General features: G+C 42.4%; 1 long non-coding RNA gene across 2 annotated transcripts in view; it reads right to left on the bottom strand.

The window, feature by feature from the left end:
• LOC308189113 overlaps positions 1 to 12,913 on the bottom strand; it is a 443,217-nt gene that overhangs the window by 428,821 nt on the left and 1,483 nt on the right. For both annotated transcript variants that reach the window (XR_013946025.1, XR_013946026.1), the window contains exon 2: positions 7,877 to 10,563. This is a non-coding gene — a long non-coding RNA (uncharacterized lncRNA). The remainder of the gene's footprint in view (positions 1 to 7,876; positions 10,564 to 12,913) is intronic.

Raw genomic sequence — 12,913 nt, 5'->3', positions numbered from 1 at the left:
TTATTAATTTTCAGTTTATGCTTGTATTTGTTTTTCTTATCACAAACATATTATGCTGTACTCACTATAGAGTACAGAACTAGGATATATAATCATCCTTGCATTTTTAATCCTTTTCATCCCCTCTTCTTAGATCAAAAAATGTGCTTACACATTAATTTTCCATTTTATCTTCCTAATGTTTTCTGATCTCCTCTCAGCCATAGTGGGATTATCTACCCTGTTTCAAACTCTTTTATTTACCAGCTCCCTTTTTTTTGTACATTGTTACATACAGGTTGTTTTGTATTTTTTTTACCCAGCATTATAATTCTGTAGAGGTGTGGGGTTTTTTGTTTTGTTTTGTTTTTTGTTTGTTTGTTTTCTTCAGCGACTAAACACTTTTTATATATGGTATGATATTACATTTAGAGGAACTGAGGGGCCAGTGTGTTAATGCCTGTTAGTGGGTGCTAATAACTCATGGGGATATGCAATCAGAAAAGACCAAAGCTTTTGATACACTTCATGTGAATGTGTTTTCTGAAATACATATAATTTAGTTGAATGTGCAATTACTACTTGAGTGAATGGCATATCTGATGGTAGTTTTTAAGTGAATGTTAAGAAATCTGGAAAGTATCCTATGAAATGAGCTTAAGAATAGGTGAAATGCTTTTGACAAAATTGGATGTGATGTTAGATTTAGGCAAAAAGTTTTTAGACATTGTTTACTAGCTGAAAAAAAACAATTTCCCTGTGACCTAAACAGTCTACCAGTGGGAACTTGGTTCAGAAATCATTTTCCTTTGGGAAAATTGAGGGCTTTATCATAACATTCCTTCTCATGTGTCATGCTGCATTTTCAAAGTGAAACCATTTTCCTTTTTCAAATTCACATTTTAGATTATGATAAACACAATTAAAATTTTGGAAAGATTGCCAATGTCAATGGAAAAGGACAGCTTTAAATCCTAAAAAAATGTTTTTGCTTCTTTAAATCTAGTGAGAAGTTGGGGGAGGAAATAATACAGTTCAGAATACCTCATCTAAATTAGGTTTTGTTTTTTGCAGGCTGGTTTATGATTTCAGTCACTAACCTCAAATAATCAATTATTTCTGCAGTTCCCACTTTTCTAAATGCTATGCTGAAAAGCAGATTAAAAGTTTTGAGACTTTCTTTAATTATTCTTACAGCTGTGGACTCTTGTCTTCACACATAACTTGTAAAATAGCAGAAGAAAATCTGTCTGTCTTCCTTTTGTGTCCAGGACTAGAAGGATGAGTGAGAAACTCGAGATGAGCTATTTTACTAGGCACAGAGAACTTGTCAAAGTTGTCCCCAATCCCCCATCATCCTCTGCCTAACCCCCTCTCCCTCACAAACCTGCAAGATGTTCAGAAAGGTAATCCAAAATTCTCATCCTGCTATAATTGATTCCTGAGTTTCCAACATAGAATCATAGAATATCCCAAGTTGGAAGGGACCCATACGTATTATCGAGTCCAACTCCTGGCACCACACAGGTCTACCTAAAAATTCAGAACATGTGACTAAGTGCACAGTCCAAATGCTTCTTAAACGCCAACAGGCTTGGTGCAGTGACTGCTCCTCTGGGGAGCCTGTTCCAGTGTGTGACAACCCTCTCAGTGAAGAACCTCTTCCTGATGTCTAGCCTAAAACCTCTCCTGCCTCAGCTTGACACCATTCCTATGGGTCCTGTCACTGGTAACCAAGGAGAATAGATCGGCGCCTTCCCCTCCACTCCCGCTCATGAGGAAGCTGTAGACCACGATGAGGTTTCCCCTCAGCTTCCTCTTTTCCAGGCTGAACAGGTCAAGTGACCTCAGCCGCTCCTCATACGTCTTCCCCTCTAGGCCCTTCACCATCTTTGTAGACCTTCTCTGGACACTCTCCAACAGTTTTATGTCCTTTTTGTACTGTGGTGCCCAGAACTGCACACAGTACTCTGGCTGAGGTCGCACCAGTGCAGAATAGAGAGGGACAATCACTTCCCTTGACCTACTAGCAATGCTGTGCTCGATGCACCCCAGGATACGGTTGGCCCTCCTGGCTGCCAGGGCACACTGCTGGTTCATATTCAACTTCCTATCAACCATAATCCCCAGATCGATCTCTGCGGGGCTGCTCTCCAGCGTCTCGTTGCCCAGTCTGTACGTATAGCCAGAGCTGCCCTGTCCCAGGTGCAGGACCCGGCACTTGTTCTTATTAAACTTCATGTGGTTGGCGATCGCCCAGGTCTCCAATCTGTTCAGATCTCTCTGCAAGGTCTTTCCACCCTCAACAGAGTCCACAACTCCTCCAAGTTTAGTGTCATCAGAAAATTTGCTCAAAACACCTTCTAGTCCTACATCCAAATCGTTTATAAAAACATCGAAGAGGACTGGCCCTAAAATGGAGCCTTGGGGGACCCCACTGGTGACCGTCCGCCAGCCTGATGTGGCCCCATTTACCACAACCCTGCCCGTCAGCCAATTGCTCACCCATCGTATGATGTTTTTGTTTAGCTGTATGGTGGACATTTTGTCCAGTAGGATCCTATGGGAAACCGTGTCAAAAGCTTTACTGAAGTCCAAAAAGATCACGTCAGCTGGTTTCCCTTGATCGACTAGATGGGTGATCTTATCATAAAAGGAAATCAAATTTATTAAACAGGACCTACCCCTTGTGAACCCATGTTGGCTGGGACCAATGACTGCATTGTCCCCCACGTGCGCTTCAATAACTTCAAGGACAATCTTCTCCATAATTTTACCAGGCAGTGACTGACAGGCCTGTAATTGCCAGGGTCTTATTTCTTGCCCTTCTTGAAAATTGGTACAATATTTGCCAGCTTCCAGTCTACTGCGACCTCTCCAGATTCCCAGGACCACTGAAAAATAATTGAGAGAGGTCCCGCGATGATGTCAGCGAGCTCTCTAAGCACCCTGGGATGAATCCCATCCGGACCCATGGACTTGTATGGATCCAGGTGAAGCAGCAAATCCCGCACACGTTCAGGGTCGGTTGGGAGTTTATCATTCCCACCATCATGGTCCTCCAGCTCCAGGCACCCTGGGTCCTGAAGCCCATCATCAACATTGAAGATGGAGGCAAAGAAGACATTAAACATCTCTGCTTTGTCTATGTCCTTGTCTGTGAGGTGGCCTTCCCCATCAAGTAGCGTACCTATGTTTTCTTTGGTCCTCCTTTTTCTGTTCACATATCTAAAAAAACCCTTTTTATTGTCTCCCACAGACCTGGCCAGCTTCAACTCTAATTGGGCTTTGGCCACACAAATTTTCTCCCTACAAACACGAACAGTGTCCCTGTATTCCTTCTACATTGCCTGACCCTGCTTCCAGCAGCCGTACATTTTCTTTTTCTGCCTAAGCTCCAAAAGAAGATCCCTGGTCAGCCAGGCCAGCCTTCTGCCCCGCCTGCTTGACTTCCAATATTTTGAAATTGCCACATCCTGTGCTTTTAGGAGGCACTGCTTAAAGACTGACCATCACCGATGGACGCCTGTGCCTTCAAAAGCAGTTTCCTAGGGGACCTTGCTAACTAGTTCCCTGAGCAGCCTGAAGTCTGCTTTCCTCATATCTAGGGCTGAAGGCAGTTTTCCTTCTGTCACCAAAAATTTTGAACTCAATCACTTCATGGTCACTATGACTGAGACGGCAGCCAATTGCCACGTCCCCCACAAGACCCTCTCTGTTCTCCAGCAACAGATCTAGGAGGGCACCTTTCCTAGTTGGCTCCCTTAGCACCTACACCAAGAATTTATCATCTAGGTTCTTTAGGAACCTCCTGGACTTGCTCGTGTCAGCTGTGTGGTAATCACAGTTGACATCTGGCAAGTCGAAGTCCCCTGTAAGGACAACTTGTTGAGATTCTGCCAACCTTTGATCAACCTTTTTCATTTAAGCAAAAACCAACATCTCCACCCCCCCGCCCATCCCCAGAAAAAGAAAACAGTAGTGAAGAATACAAATTGTTAGCATTTGTTTGTTTGGCCAGAGGTTCAAATTATTTTTCCATGTGTTTCTTCTCATGCCTTATAAAAAGAAATGCCATTTTAGAAAAGTGTTTAAATCATTTTGATTCTGAAGTGACAGAACATTTTCTATAATATCAAGTCTGTTTCTGTAATCTTCTTTTTACATTTTTGTCCTAGCAAATGCACTGTTTTGTGTATCTTAATAAAAAGGGAATAAAAAATCAATCAAAAAGTCATCATACAATTTCCATGTCAATCTAGTTAGAAATTAGCTGTCAGCAAAATAAATAAATAATAAATAAAAATGCAGACATGCATTCATGCTAGCCCAAAATAATACAAAAACATCACAAAGCTTATCTGGGACCTTACTGTTTATCCTTCTGGCTGGGAATCTGGAGAAGTGAGAAGCATTTTGACATTTCATGGTAGTGGCTGTGTCTACATAGTCCTGTAAAGACATCCCCAGCAGCAAGTTCAAGGCCTAAAGCTTCAGCTGTCTGTCTGCTGTTGAACTTCAGGGAACTGCCATGCAAGCACAACACCTGATGTGCTGGGAGTCCTCAGAGGATATTTTAAGTGCACCTTGCCCCTGTTGTGCTGTCAGTAGGAGCCAATGTGAACAGCATGGCAGACACTTGCTCAGACAGGCCGCTACTCCTCCCTCAAAGGGCTGTGCATCCATGGAGCCCTGTTCTGACCGTGCTCCTTGACAAACTTCATGCTAGGTATACACACTGTTCTTTCCCTTTTTGGGCAACCCACAGGGCTGTGGTAGCATCAAGCTTTCTGCTACAGCCATGCCTTTTGCAGGCACCTCTACTTCTGACTTCACCAAGGGAGAAACACATCCCAACCGCACACGTCACCTGAGCTTGCTTTGCATCTACCATCCATGAGTAAAGATCTACCCTAATGAGCTCACCACTTGCAATAGCAACTGGCAGCCCTCTGAAGGTCCTTTTTTTCTACAAATGTCTTCGCACCTTTGCCAGGGTTGCTCAGAGATCAAAATCTCATTGTGTGACCCCAGGGTGGCAATGGCCATCACTGCATGCCTTTCTGCAAATGTGTTCACACGGTTTAGGTTGTCTTAGGCCTATGCAGCTTCTTTCCATGGCCATGACTGCTGCCATCTCAGCCTTGCATCCCTTCTCATCCTCATCAACAAGCCCCAATCCAGACAGTTTTACTAGTTTCAAATAGCTAAACTTTTACGCAGAAAAAAAAAGCAGAACTGGTACCTATTTGAAACTAGTAAAACCGTCTATTTTAGGGTTGGCGTCATTCTCATGCACTTCCCCTTCGTACAGAAGCAGAGTTGCGCTTGGCATCAGAGGCCAGTGGGGTTCTGGCTGCAGGATGAGGAACAAACTGTGCAAGTGTTGATGTTGGCTGGAAATGATGACTCACTTCTATCCAAACATGATGCACCAGTGTCCAGTACTATTGTGGAGGATTTCTTGAGAGTATCCTTGACTGCAGATTTCCTTGATAGACTTAACTCAGCCACTGCCCATACATCATTGCATGAGAATGACGCCAACCCTAAAATAGAAATAAACACACTTCAATTCAAATTACAGAAGGGAAAGGTTTCAATTTTGCATTGAGAAAATGCACTGTTTCTCCATCAAGCCACTGCTTCTGGCCACACAAATGTCCTGCATGCAGCTGTGGGAGGGAATGAGGACTTGGGAAAGAGGAAACAGGGAAAGTATGGAAAATTGAATCAGAAGACTATAAGACTAGAACCAAGTGCCATTTTGGTCTCTCTGATAATTTAAAGAGAAAAATCTGAAATTCCTTTTTTTTTTTTTTTTCTCCTTTCTCTATTTCTCCTTAACAAGAATAATCAGTTCTCTCACATGCCCAGTTAGGGACTTTGTTCTGTTTCTTTGTAGGTCTTGAACATTCACGATCCTTGCCTTCAAGGATGCAGTACAGCAGCCTTGGAAAAAGTTTTCTAGCAAACCCTGTAGTACAAGGGGATTTGGACAAACAGTTGGTCCCTGTCCTTCAGGCTCTTTGAGATGAGGCAAAAAATATGGCTTTTCATACAAGTATTGTTGTTAAGAGGAAGAGCCAGAGACTAGAGCCCACTTACCTGGCAGGGTACCTGACAAGCTCACTCTGAATGCAAGGAGGGAGAACTGATTATCAAGAGTAGGGTGGCAGACACTTTCACAGTGATCTTGACATCACCAAGAGAGGTGTGTCAGCCCCTGAACTTCTCACTACTTGGTGATGAAAAGAACAAAAGTGCCAACAAATTTTGAAAGCATCCAGAACCTAAAGAAACACATTTTGTGTAGGTGTTTTCCCAAATGTGAGACATGTTGGGTGGGGTGTAATGGGATAGAACTGGGGTTCAAAAGAAATGTGTAAAATAAGGCTCCTCCTTTCCTAATGACTGATGCAGATGAGTTTCATTTTTCTTGAAGCAGACACTGCTTTCCATAATCCATGATGCTCTTTTAGGCTGCGGATTCTTAGGGCTGTTTCTTTCTCTTTCTACAACTTCTGCAGTCATCAGATGAAAAGCATAGCTGCTGTGAGCTTGAAAGTGAAGCTTCCCTTACCTTAAAAGTACTATTTCTCACTCCCCATAGCCTTGCTTTGAATCACTGTGACAAACAAAAAACTGTTAACCTTAACTTTCCTCTTTCTAATCAGGCAACAGCATTAAAACTCTTTATTAATGCCACCCCTCCCGGGTGGTTGCAGATATATATGTTTTCACAGAGTAATTGCTTCCTGGCCCTCATTTTCATTGCAGTCAGAGGGGGGTTGTGGAATTCCGCTGCCTTCATCTCCCACCGGCTTGTTGTGCTGTACTGGGTCTGGCTGGGATGTTAACTTTCCTTGCAGCAGCCCATACAATGCTGTGCTCTGCACTTGTAGCTAGAACATAAGTGGTATCACATCAGTGTTGTGTCTGCTGCTGAGCAGTGCTGGCACAGCATCAGGACTCTCTCTAACCCTCCTAGGGGGTGGGCAAAAAAGTGAGAAAGGAACATCACCAGGGCAGCTGACCTAAAACAACCAAAGAGATATTTCAGATATTCCATACCATATGATGTCACACTCAGCAATAAAAGGTAGGAAAAGGAAGAAGAGCGGAGGGATGGGCTCTTGTTGTGAAAATGTCTGTCCTCCCAAACACCGGCTACGTGTGTTGAGGCCCTGCTTCAAGGACGTGGTCAAGCATCACTCATTTGTGGGAAGTAGAGAGTAATTTCTTTCCTCTGCACATCCACACAGCCTTTACTTTTTTTTTTTTTCCCTTTCCCCCTCCCTTTTCCCCTTTCCCTTTTTTCTCTTTAGTTGAATTGTTAAATTAATAACAATCTTTCCTTAATAATTATTTTTTCCCTTTAATTAAATTATCCTTATCTCAACCCATGAGTTGTTCTTTCCTTTACTTCCCCTCTTCTAAGGAGGGGGAGTGAGAGTGCAGTTGTGGTGGAGTTCAGCTGCCTAGCACGGTAAAACCACCACATGTGCCTACGACAAAAATTCAGAAATGGGGAACTACTTTCCAGATCTGCATCTGAAAGAATGTGCAAGGGAGGAAAACAAACAAACAAATAAATAAAATAACCCCCAAGATGTAACAGGAATTAGATTGAGAGAAAACAAAGTCTTTCACTTTGGCTCCTTCTTTCACTGTTTTCTGTTTTCTGGCTTTTGTCTAATGTGGTACAGCTTTTAACTAGGTTAACCAGATCCTGAAGGAGCTTAAAGACTGTTTGAGGGTAAGCTTGAATGTTAGTTAAGGTTATATCCATTTTGCAGGGATGACCCTCAGTTTTCTGGGTCCTTGGAGTCTCAGGCAAGGTGAGTAGGGAGAGGTAACATTGTGGCAGAAGGGAAATATACATGACTTTATAGACCTGTTATAAATGACTGAGTCCCAAATAGGATTACAATCAGAGTTTACAATTTATTAAACGAATAGAGGCAAGCAAACAGCGCTGGGTGCGCCGGGAGTCTCTGCTCCACCGGGACGCACACCCGTTACGTAAGGCATCTACTTTTTTATACTCCTAGGCTAATACATATTTATTACTACTTCTAAAAGAGGCAGGGTTATTATAATTGGTTTCCCGAATCCGATGTCGCCTGCTTATCAGTCTCTGTTACTTTCTCAGGGGCCGCTCGAACAGGGAGACAGGAAGGCTCTTATTTTTCCTCCTTATCTAGTGGTCCAGGGAGACAGGGAGACAGGAAGGCTCTTATTCTTCCTCCTTATCTAGTGGTCTCTTGGCCGGCTGTCAGAAGTTACTGCACATCCGTGCAAAGTCAGCAGTTTTTCTCCGAAGAAATCCCTTTGTTCTTTTCTCGCCTAAACCCAGGCCTCAATGTTAACCCTTCAAAACCCCTTAGTGGCACGAATTGCTGGACCATTTCTTACAATTCCTCCCTTTTTTTTTTTTTAATCATCAATTCGTGTCTCTCCTTCAACCTTTGTCAGTAACAATTGGATTTCATCAGTCAGTTCTCGGGGTGTCCACTTCTTAAGCATCATTATCGACACGTCACCTTTTCTCTCCACTGAAGTCATCACAAATTGGGTGCTATTTATTACTCGCCGTATCAACAACGTAAAGCAAGGTATCATACAAGGTATAAACAATAATGTCATTACACCACATAAAAATAAAAACAGCATCCTTTTAACCCATGGTTCACCAGGCAACCATGAAAAGAAATCCCAATCCATACCCTTCCAAGTTTGTACTGGGACGTGGGCTAACTTTCTAATTTCCTTTGTTATCTGCTTGACCACTTTTCCATTATCATCAATCTGTAGACAACAATTAGAATCGTTCAGTTTTCCACATACTCCCCCTTCTTCTGCTAGTAAGTAGTCTAAGACCATTCTATGTTGGAATATAGCATTTCTCATTTGAGTGGATCGGTCAGCCAAAAGATCCAAGGCTGTCGCTGTTTGATTTGTTACAACCTCGAGGATAGCTTGCAACCTAATTATTCGGTTCAAATTATAAATAGGTTCTCGGGCTCCTGATATCAACTCATTTGAGTTCCAGGTGGCTGGCCCATAATGCTGTATGATTCTTTCAGGAGGCCATTCATCCTTTCCCCATTTTTGGGCACTATCCCCGGATAAGGAAGTATCAATAGATCGTTTTACTCTGTTCAGGTCATCATATAATCTTATTCCTAAATGATTTCCTTGTGTTTGTGACAATAAAAAGAACAAGGGTCTTATGTACCCCCCATAGCATATTCCCGACCAGTTTCCAGGTAGCCTCTTGTAAGCATGTTTGCCACACACCCAATAATGTCCCTTTAGGGCCCACGTCCCGTTTGGAAAATGACCATCCCATCCATCTTTACCCTTTGGGGCGTGATAATACAGAGTGTCCTTGTTACCGAGTGGTCCTGTTACAATGTCTGCCCCGTTTGTACTCGTATATGCACGCTTCCAAGCTCCCACGTTGGGTTTCCACTTACAGTCACAATTCAGTTCTCTTTGGCGACCTGTCATATTATAAGCCTTTTCGCCGTCCAATCTTGAGAGTGTGGGAAGCGCCTTCAATCATGGGGTTGGGCCCGCTTTCAGAGCTTGTGTTACCATTCAGCCCTTCAGGGTGATCCAGCTCCTGGAAAAACTAATCACAATTTTATTATGGGTTTAAAAGGTTCTCATGTTATTTTTCTCAGGACAAACTGATCTTGGTGTAGGAGAAGTCCGGTCGAGGCACTCTCACTCGGCGGTCAATACCCATAGGGGTTGCCTCCCTCGGTAGACCATACACGCCGCAGTGGAGGGTCCTACCCCGGTCTTGCCTTCTCCCTTTCCTCCCTTCAGCCTTGTCCTCTTTATCCAGTGCCCTTAATTCATGCAGAACCTCATTGCTGGGATATCAGTTCCTCTTTAGTCTCAGTTTCAGTTCCCCAGGAGTGGACTCAACCCTCCAGGCTTCGGTAGTTATTGGTCCTTTTATTCTGGATGCGTGGGTCCAACCCCTTCTTGCTGTTCTCACAGCTGTTTCAGTAGTAAGTAAAACAAGGTACAGTCCCTCCCATCGGGGGTTCAATGATTCTTCTCTCCAGGTTTTTATTAAGACCTTGTCTCCTGGTTGTATTTTATGAATAGCAAATCCTAAAGGTGGTGTCTGAGTCATCATCCCAATTTCTCTTATCTCCTGTAATCTCCTTCCAATGGTAATTATGTATTTCTGGATACTATGATCCTCAACTACATTGTTCCCTAGGGGCATCCCTTGAGAATAAGGCATACCATATAACATTTCATATGATGATAATCCAGTCTCACTGTGTGGTTTAGTTCTTATGTTTAAAAGTGCCAATGGTAAGCATTTCGTCCAGGGCAGCTGCGTCTCGATCATTAACTTAGCCAATTGTTGTTTTATTGTTTGATTCATCCTTTCTACTTTCCCTGAGCTTTGTGGGTGCCACGGAGTGTGGTATTCCCACTGAATACCTTTCAAGGGGTACATCCTTCAAATCTTTGTGGCTGGCGTATGTTCGATTATTTCCACACAATTGTGTTCCAACGGTCCTTCTTCTGGAACGGTTCCTAGAAATACTGCTGGATATAACAGGTTAGTCGTTTTCAAGGTTATGTCATCTTGTTCAGTTAGGATTGCCTGATATTTCATCATCCGGCTGGGTGATAACCAGTGCCCCCCCCCCTTTGTTCCAAAACGGTTGTTACCATATGTGGTCCAAAAACTTCAATACGTTTTCCCATTTGAAGGCAAATAATTTTCTACTATCTTTATCAAGAGGTATGCAAAAGAAGGCATCCTTTAAATCTATCACGGTAAACCATTTATATTTCTCTTTCACAGATGTTAACAATGTGTAAGGATTAGCTACTACCGGGTGAATATCCTTTGTTATTTCATTTATTGCTCTAAGATCTTGTACAGATCTATACTCGCCATTCGGCTTCTTTACTGGAAAAATTGGAGTATTGTATTCCGATTTACATTCTTCCAGAATCTGATATTTGAGAAATTTGTCAATAATTTTCACTATTCCCGTGCCTAGCTTCTATCTTAAGTGGATATTGTTTGATTCAAACAGGTTTGGCTCCTTCCTTTAATTCCACCTTTACCAGTTGTGCCAGTTTCGACTTCCCTGGTACATCTGTTTCCCGTACTGTTGCTATAACTGCATTTTCTACTTCTCTTGGAATATTAACAAAGGGTTTATCTTTGATCATTAGGATTTGGCCTACTTTGGACTCAGGTACCTTCATTATTAATTCTCCATCCTCAAAGGTTATTGTTGCATCTAATTTGGCTAATAGATCCCGTCCCAAGAGTGGCATCGGGCATTCTGGTACATACTAAAATTTATGGGTTAGTTCCTTACCCCCAAAACGCAAATCAAGGGGTCGTAAGAATGACCATTCTTCCTCTTTCCCTGTGGCTCCAATTATTGTAGTTGTCTTAGTTCCTAATCGTCCTTTTAAACTATTTAACACTGAATATGTTGCTCCTATTACATTTACAGCCTAATTAACACAGAGAAAGAAGCTCCCATAACCAACAAAAAATTCAAGCCTGTCTTCGTTTCCTAGCTTTATTTCAACTAGTGGACCTGCTAGGGTAGATGCCCCAGGTCCCCATCATTCCTGACTGTTGTTTGTCCTGCAGCCTAAGACAATTTCTTTCTGATATCAGGGGCTGATTGCCCTGGAAAGAGGTTAGCCAGTTGCCTCTCTCTCTTTTTTTTTTTTTTTTTTTTTTTTTTTTTTTTTTTTAAGCCAGGTCCATTTTTTTTTTTTTCATTGCATTTCAAAGTTGGTCCAGAAATTCAAAAATTCCATAAATTCCATAGGGGTTTCTTTTGGACCTTGTTGGAACAGATTCTCAATTCCCAATAGCCAATTTAACCAGATTTTGGTATTTACATAATTTCCGGGGTGATTAGGGTCTCAGTGAGGGGGTCGGTCAGGGGAATGCAATCGTTGAAAGTTCCCTGAGCGGTCCCATTGGCAATCTGAGCTCACACACGAACTCAGGTTGTTTCAAAAGTTAGCTGCTTTTCTGTTTCCACGACAACTCTCTCGGACCCATCACGGTCCCCCTGCCCCAGAGGGCTCACACCCGCGATTTAGAGATCTCAGCCTCGGGTTGAGACGGAACTATTAACATTCCTACATCCTCTTTCCCTGCTCATTCAACTTCAAACAGCTCTGTTAAATACTACATGCCACACAACCTTTAACACCTCCAACAATCCTTTTAACACTTCCTTTATCTTTCTCCAGCCCGTACTTTTCTAATGCCAACACCAAAGGCTCAGTCAGGGGCCAACTTAATTCCAAACCTTTTCCCTCCAACATGCTGAAACAACATATCACTATACAACATTTCATCCTATTTTCCTTCTCTCCTCAAAAACATTAATTGCAAGACACTGTTATAGTCGATTGATCCATAAAGTGGCCATTTAGTTTATATAGTGGCCACCATTGATTGCAATACTTAGTGAAAGTCCTCTTGCTTTCTGTGCCCCCATTTCTAACAATATCCTTCCAATGTGCCAATATGCACCCAAGGAGGCTTTTTCTTTTTTAGGACGTCTTTTTTTTTTTTTTTTTTGGATTTTCCCCTTTTCCTTGATTTCCCATTCCCTTTTATTTATTTATATTAGTTACTGTCCCTTGTTTCAATTTCCACGCAAACCTTTTTATTGCAGGTTTTTACTATCTTTTCCTAATCTTCTTCCCAAATGTCCCAATTCTCTGGGATTAAACTCTTCTTTCCACAAAATTTACATTTCAATAAGACCGAATTTCAAGCCAAATGCTAATTTTTCTCATGCACTTTGTTAGTAAGCCTACACAAAACAAGGAATCACTCCTGTGTATCCGTCAAGATGGGGGTTTAAAAAGGTACTGAGGCCTAAATAAATTCGCTCTCCCC

The sequence above is a fragment of the Anser brachyrhynchus genome (assembly GCF_964034855.1).
Source record: "Anser brachyrhynchus genome assembly, chromosome: 2".
In the NCBI taxonomy this organism is placed as follows: Eukaryota; Metazoa; Chordata; class Aves; order Anseriformes; family Anatidae; genus Anser; species Anser brachyrhynchus.
Note: the sequence above shows the minus strand (reverse complement) of the source record. Positions and strands in the feature narration are given on the sequence as shown.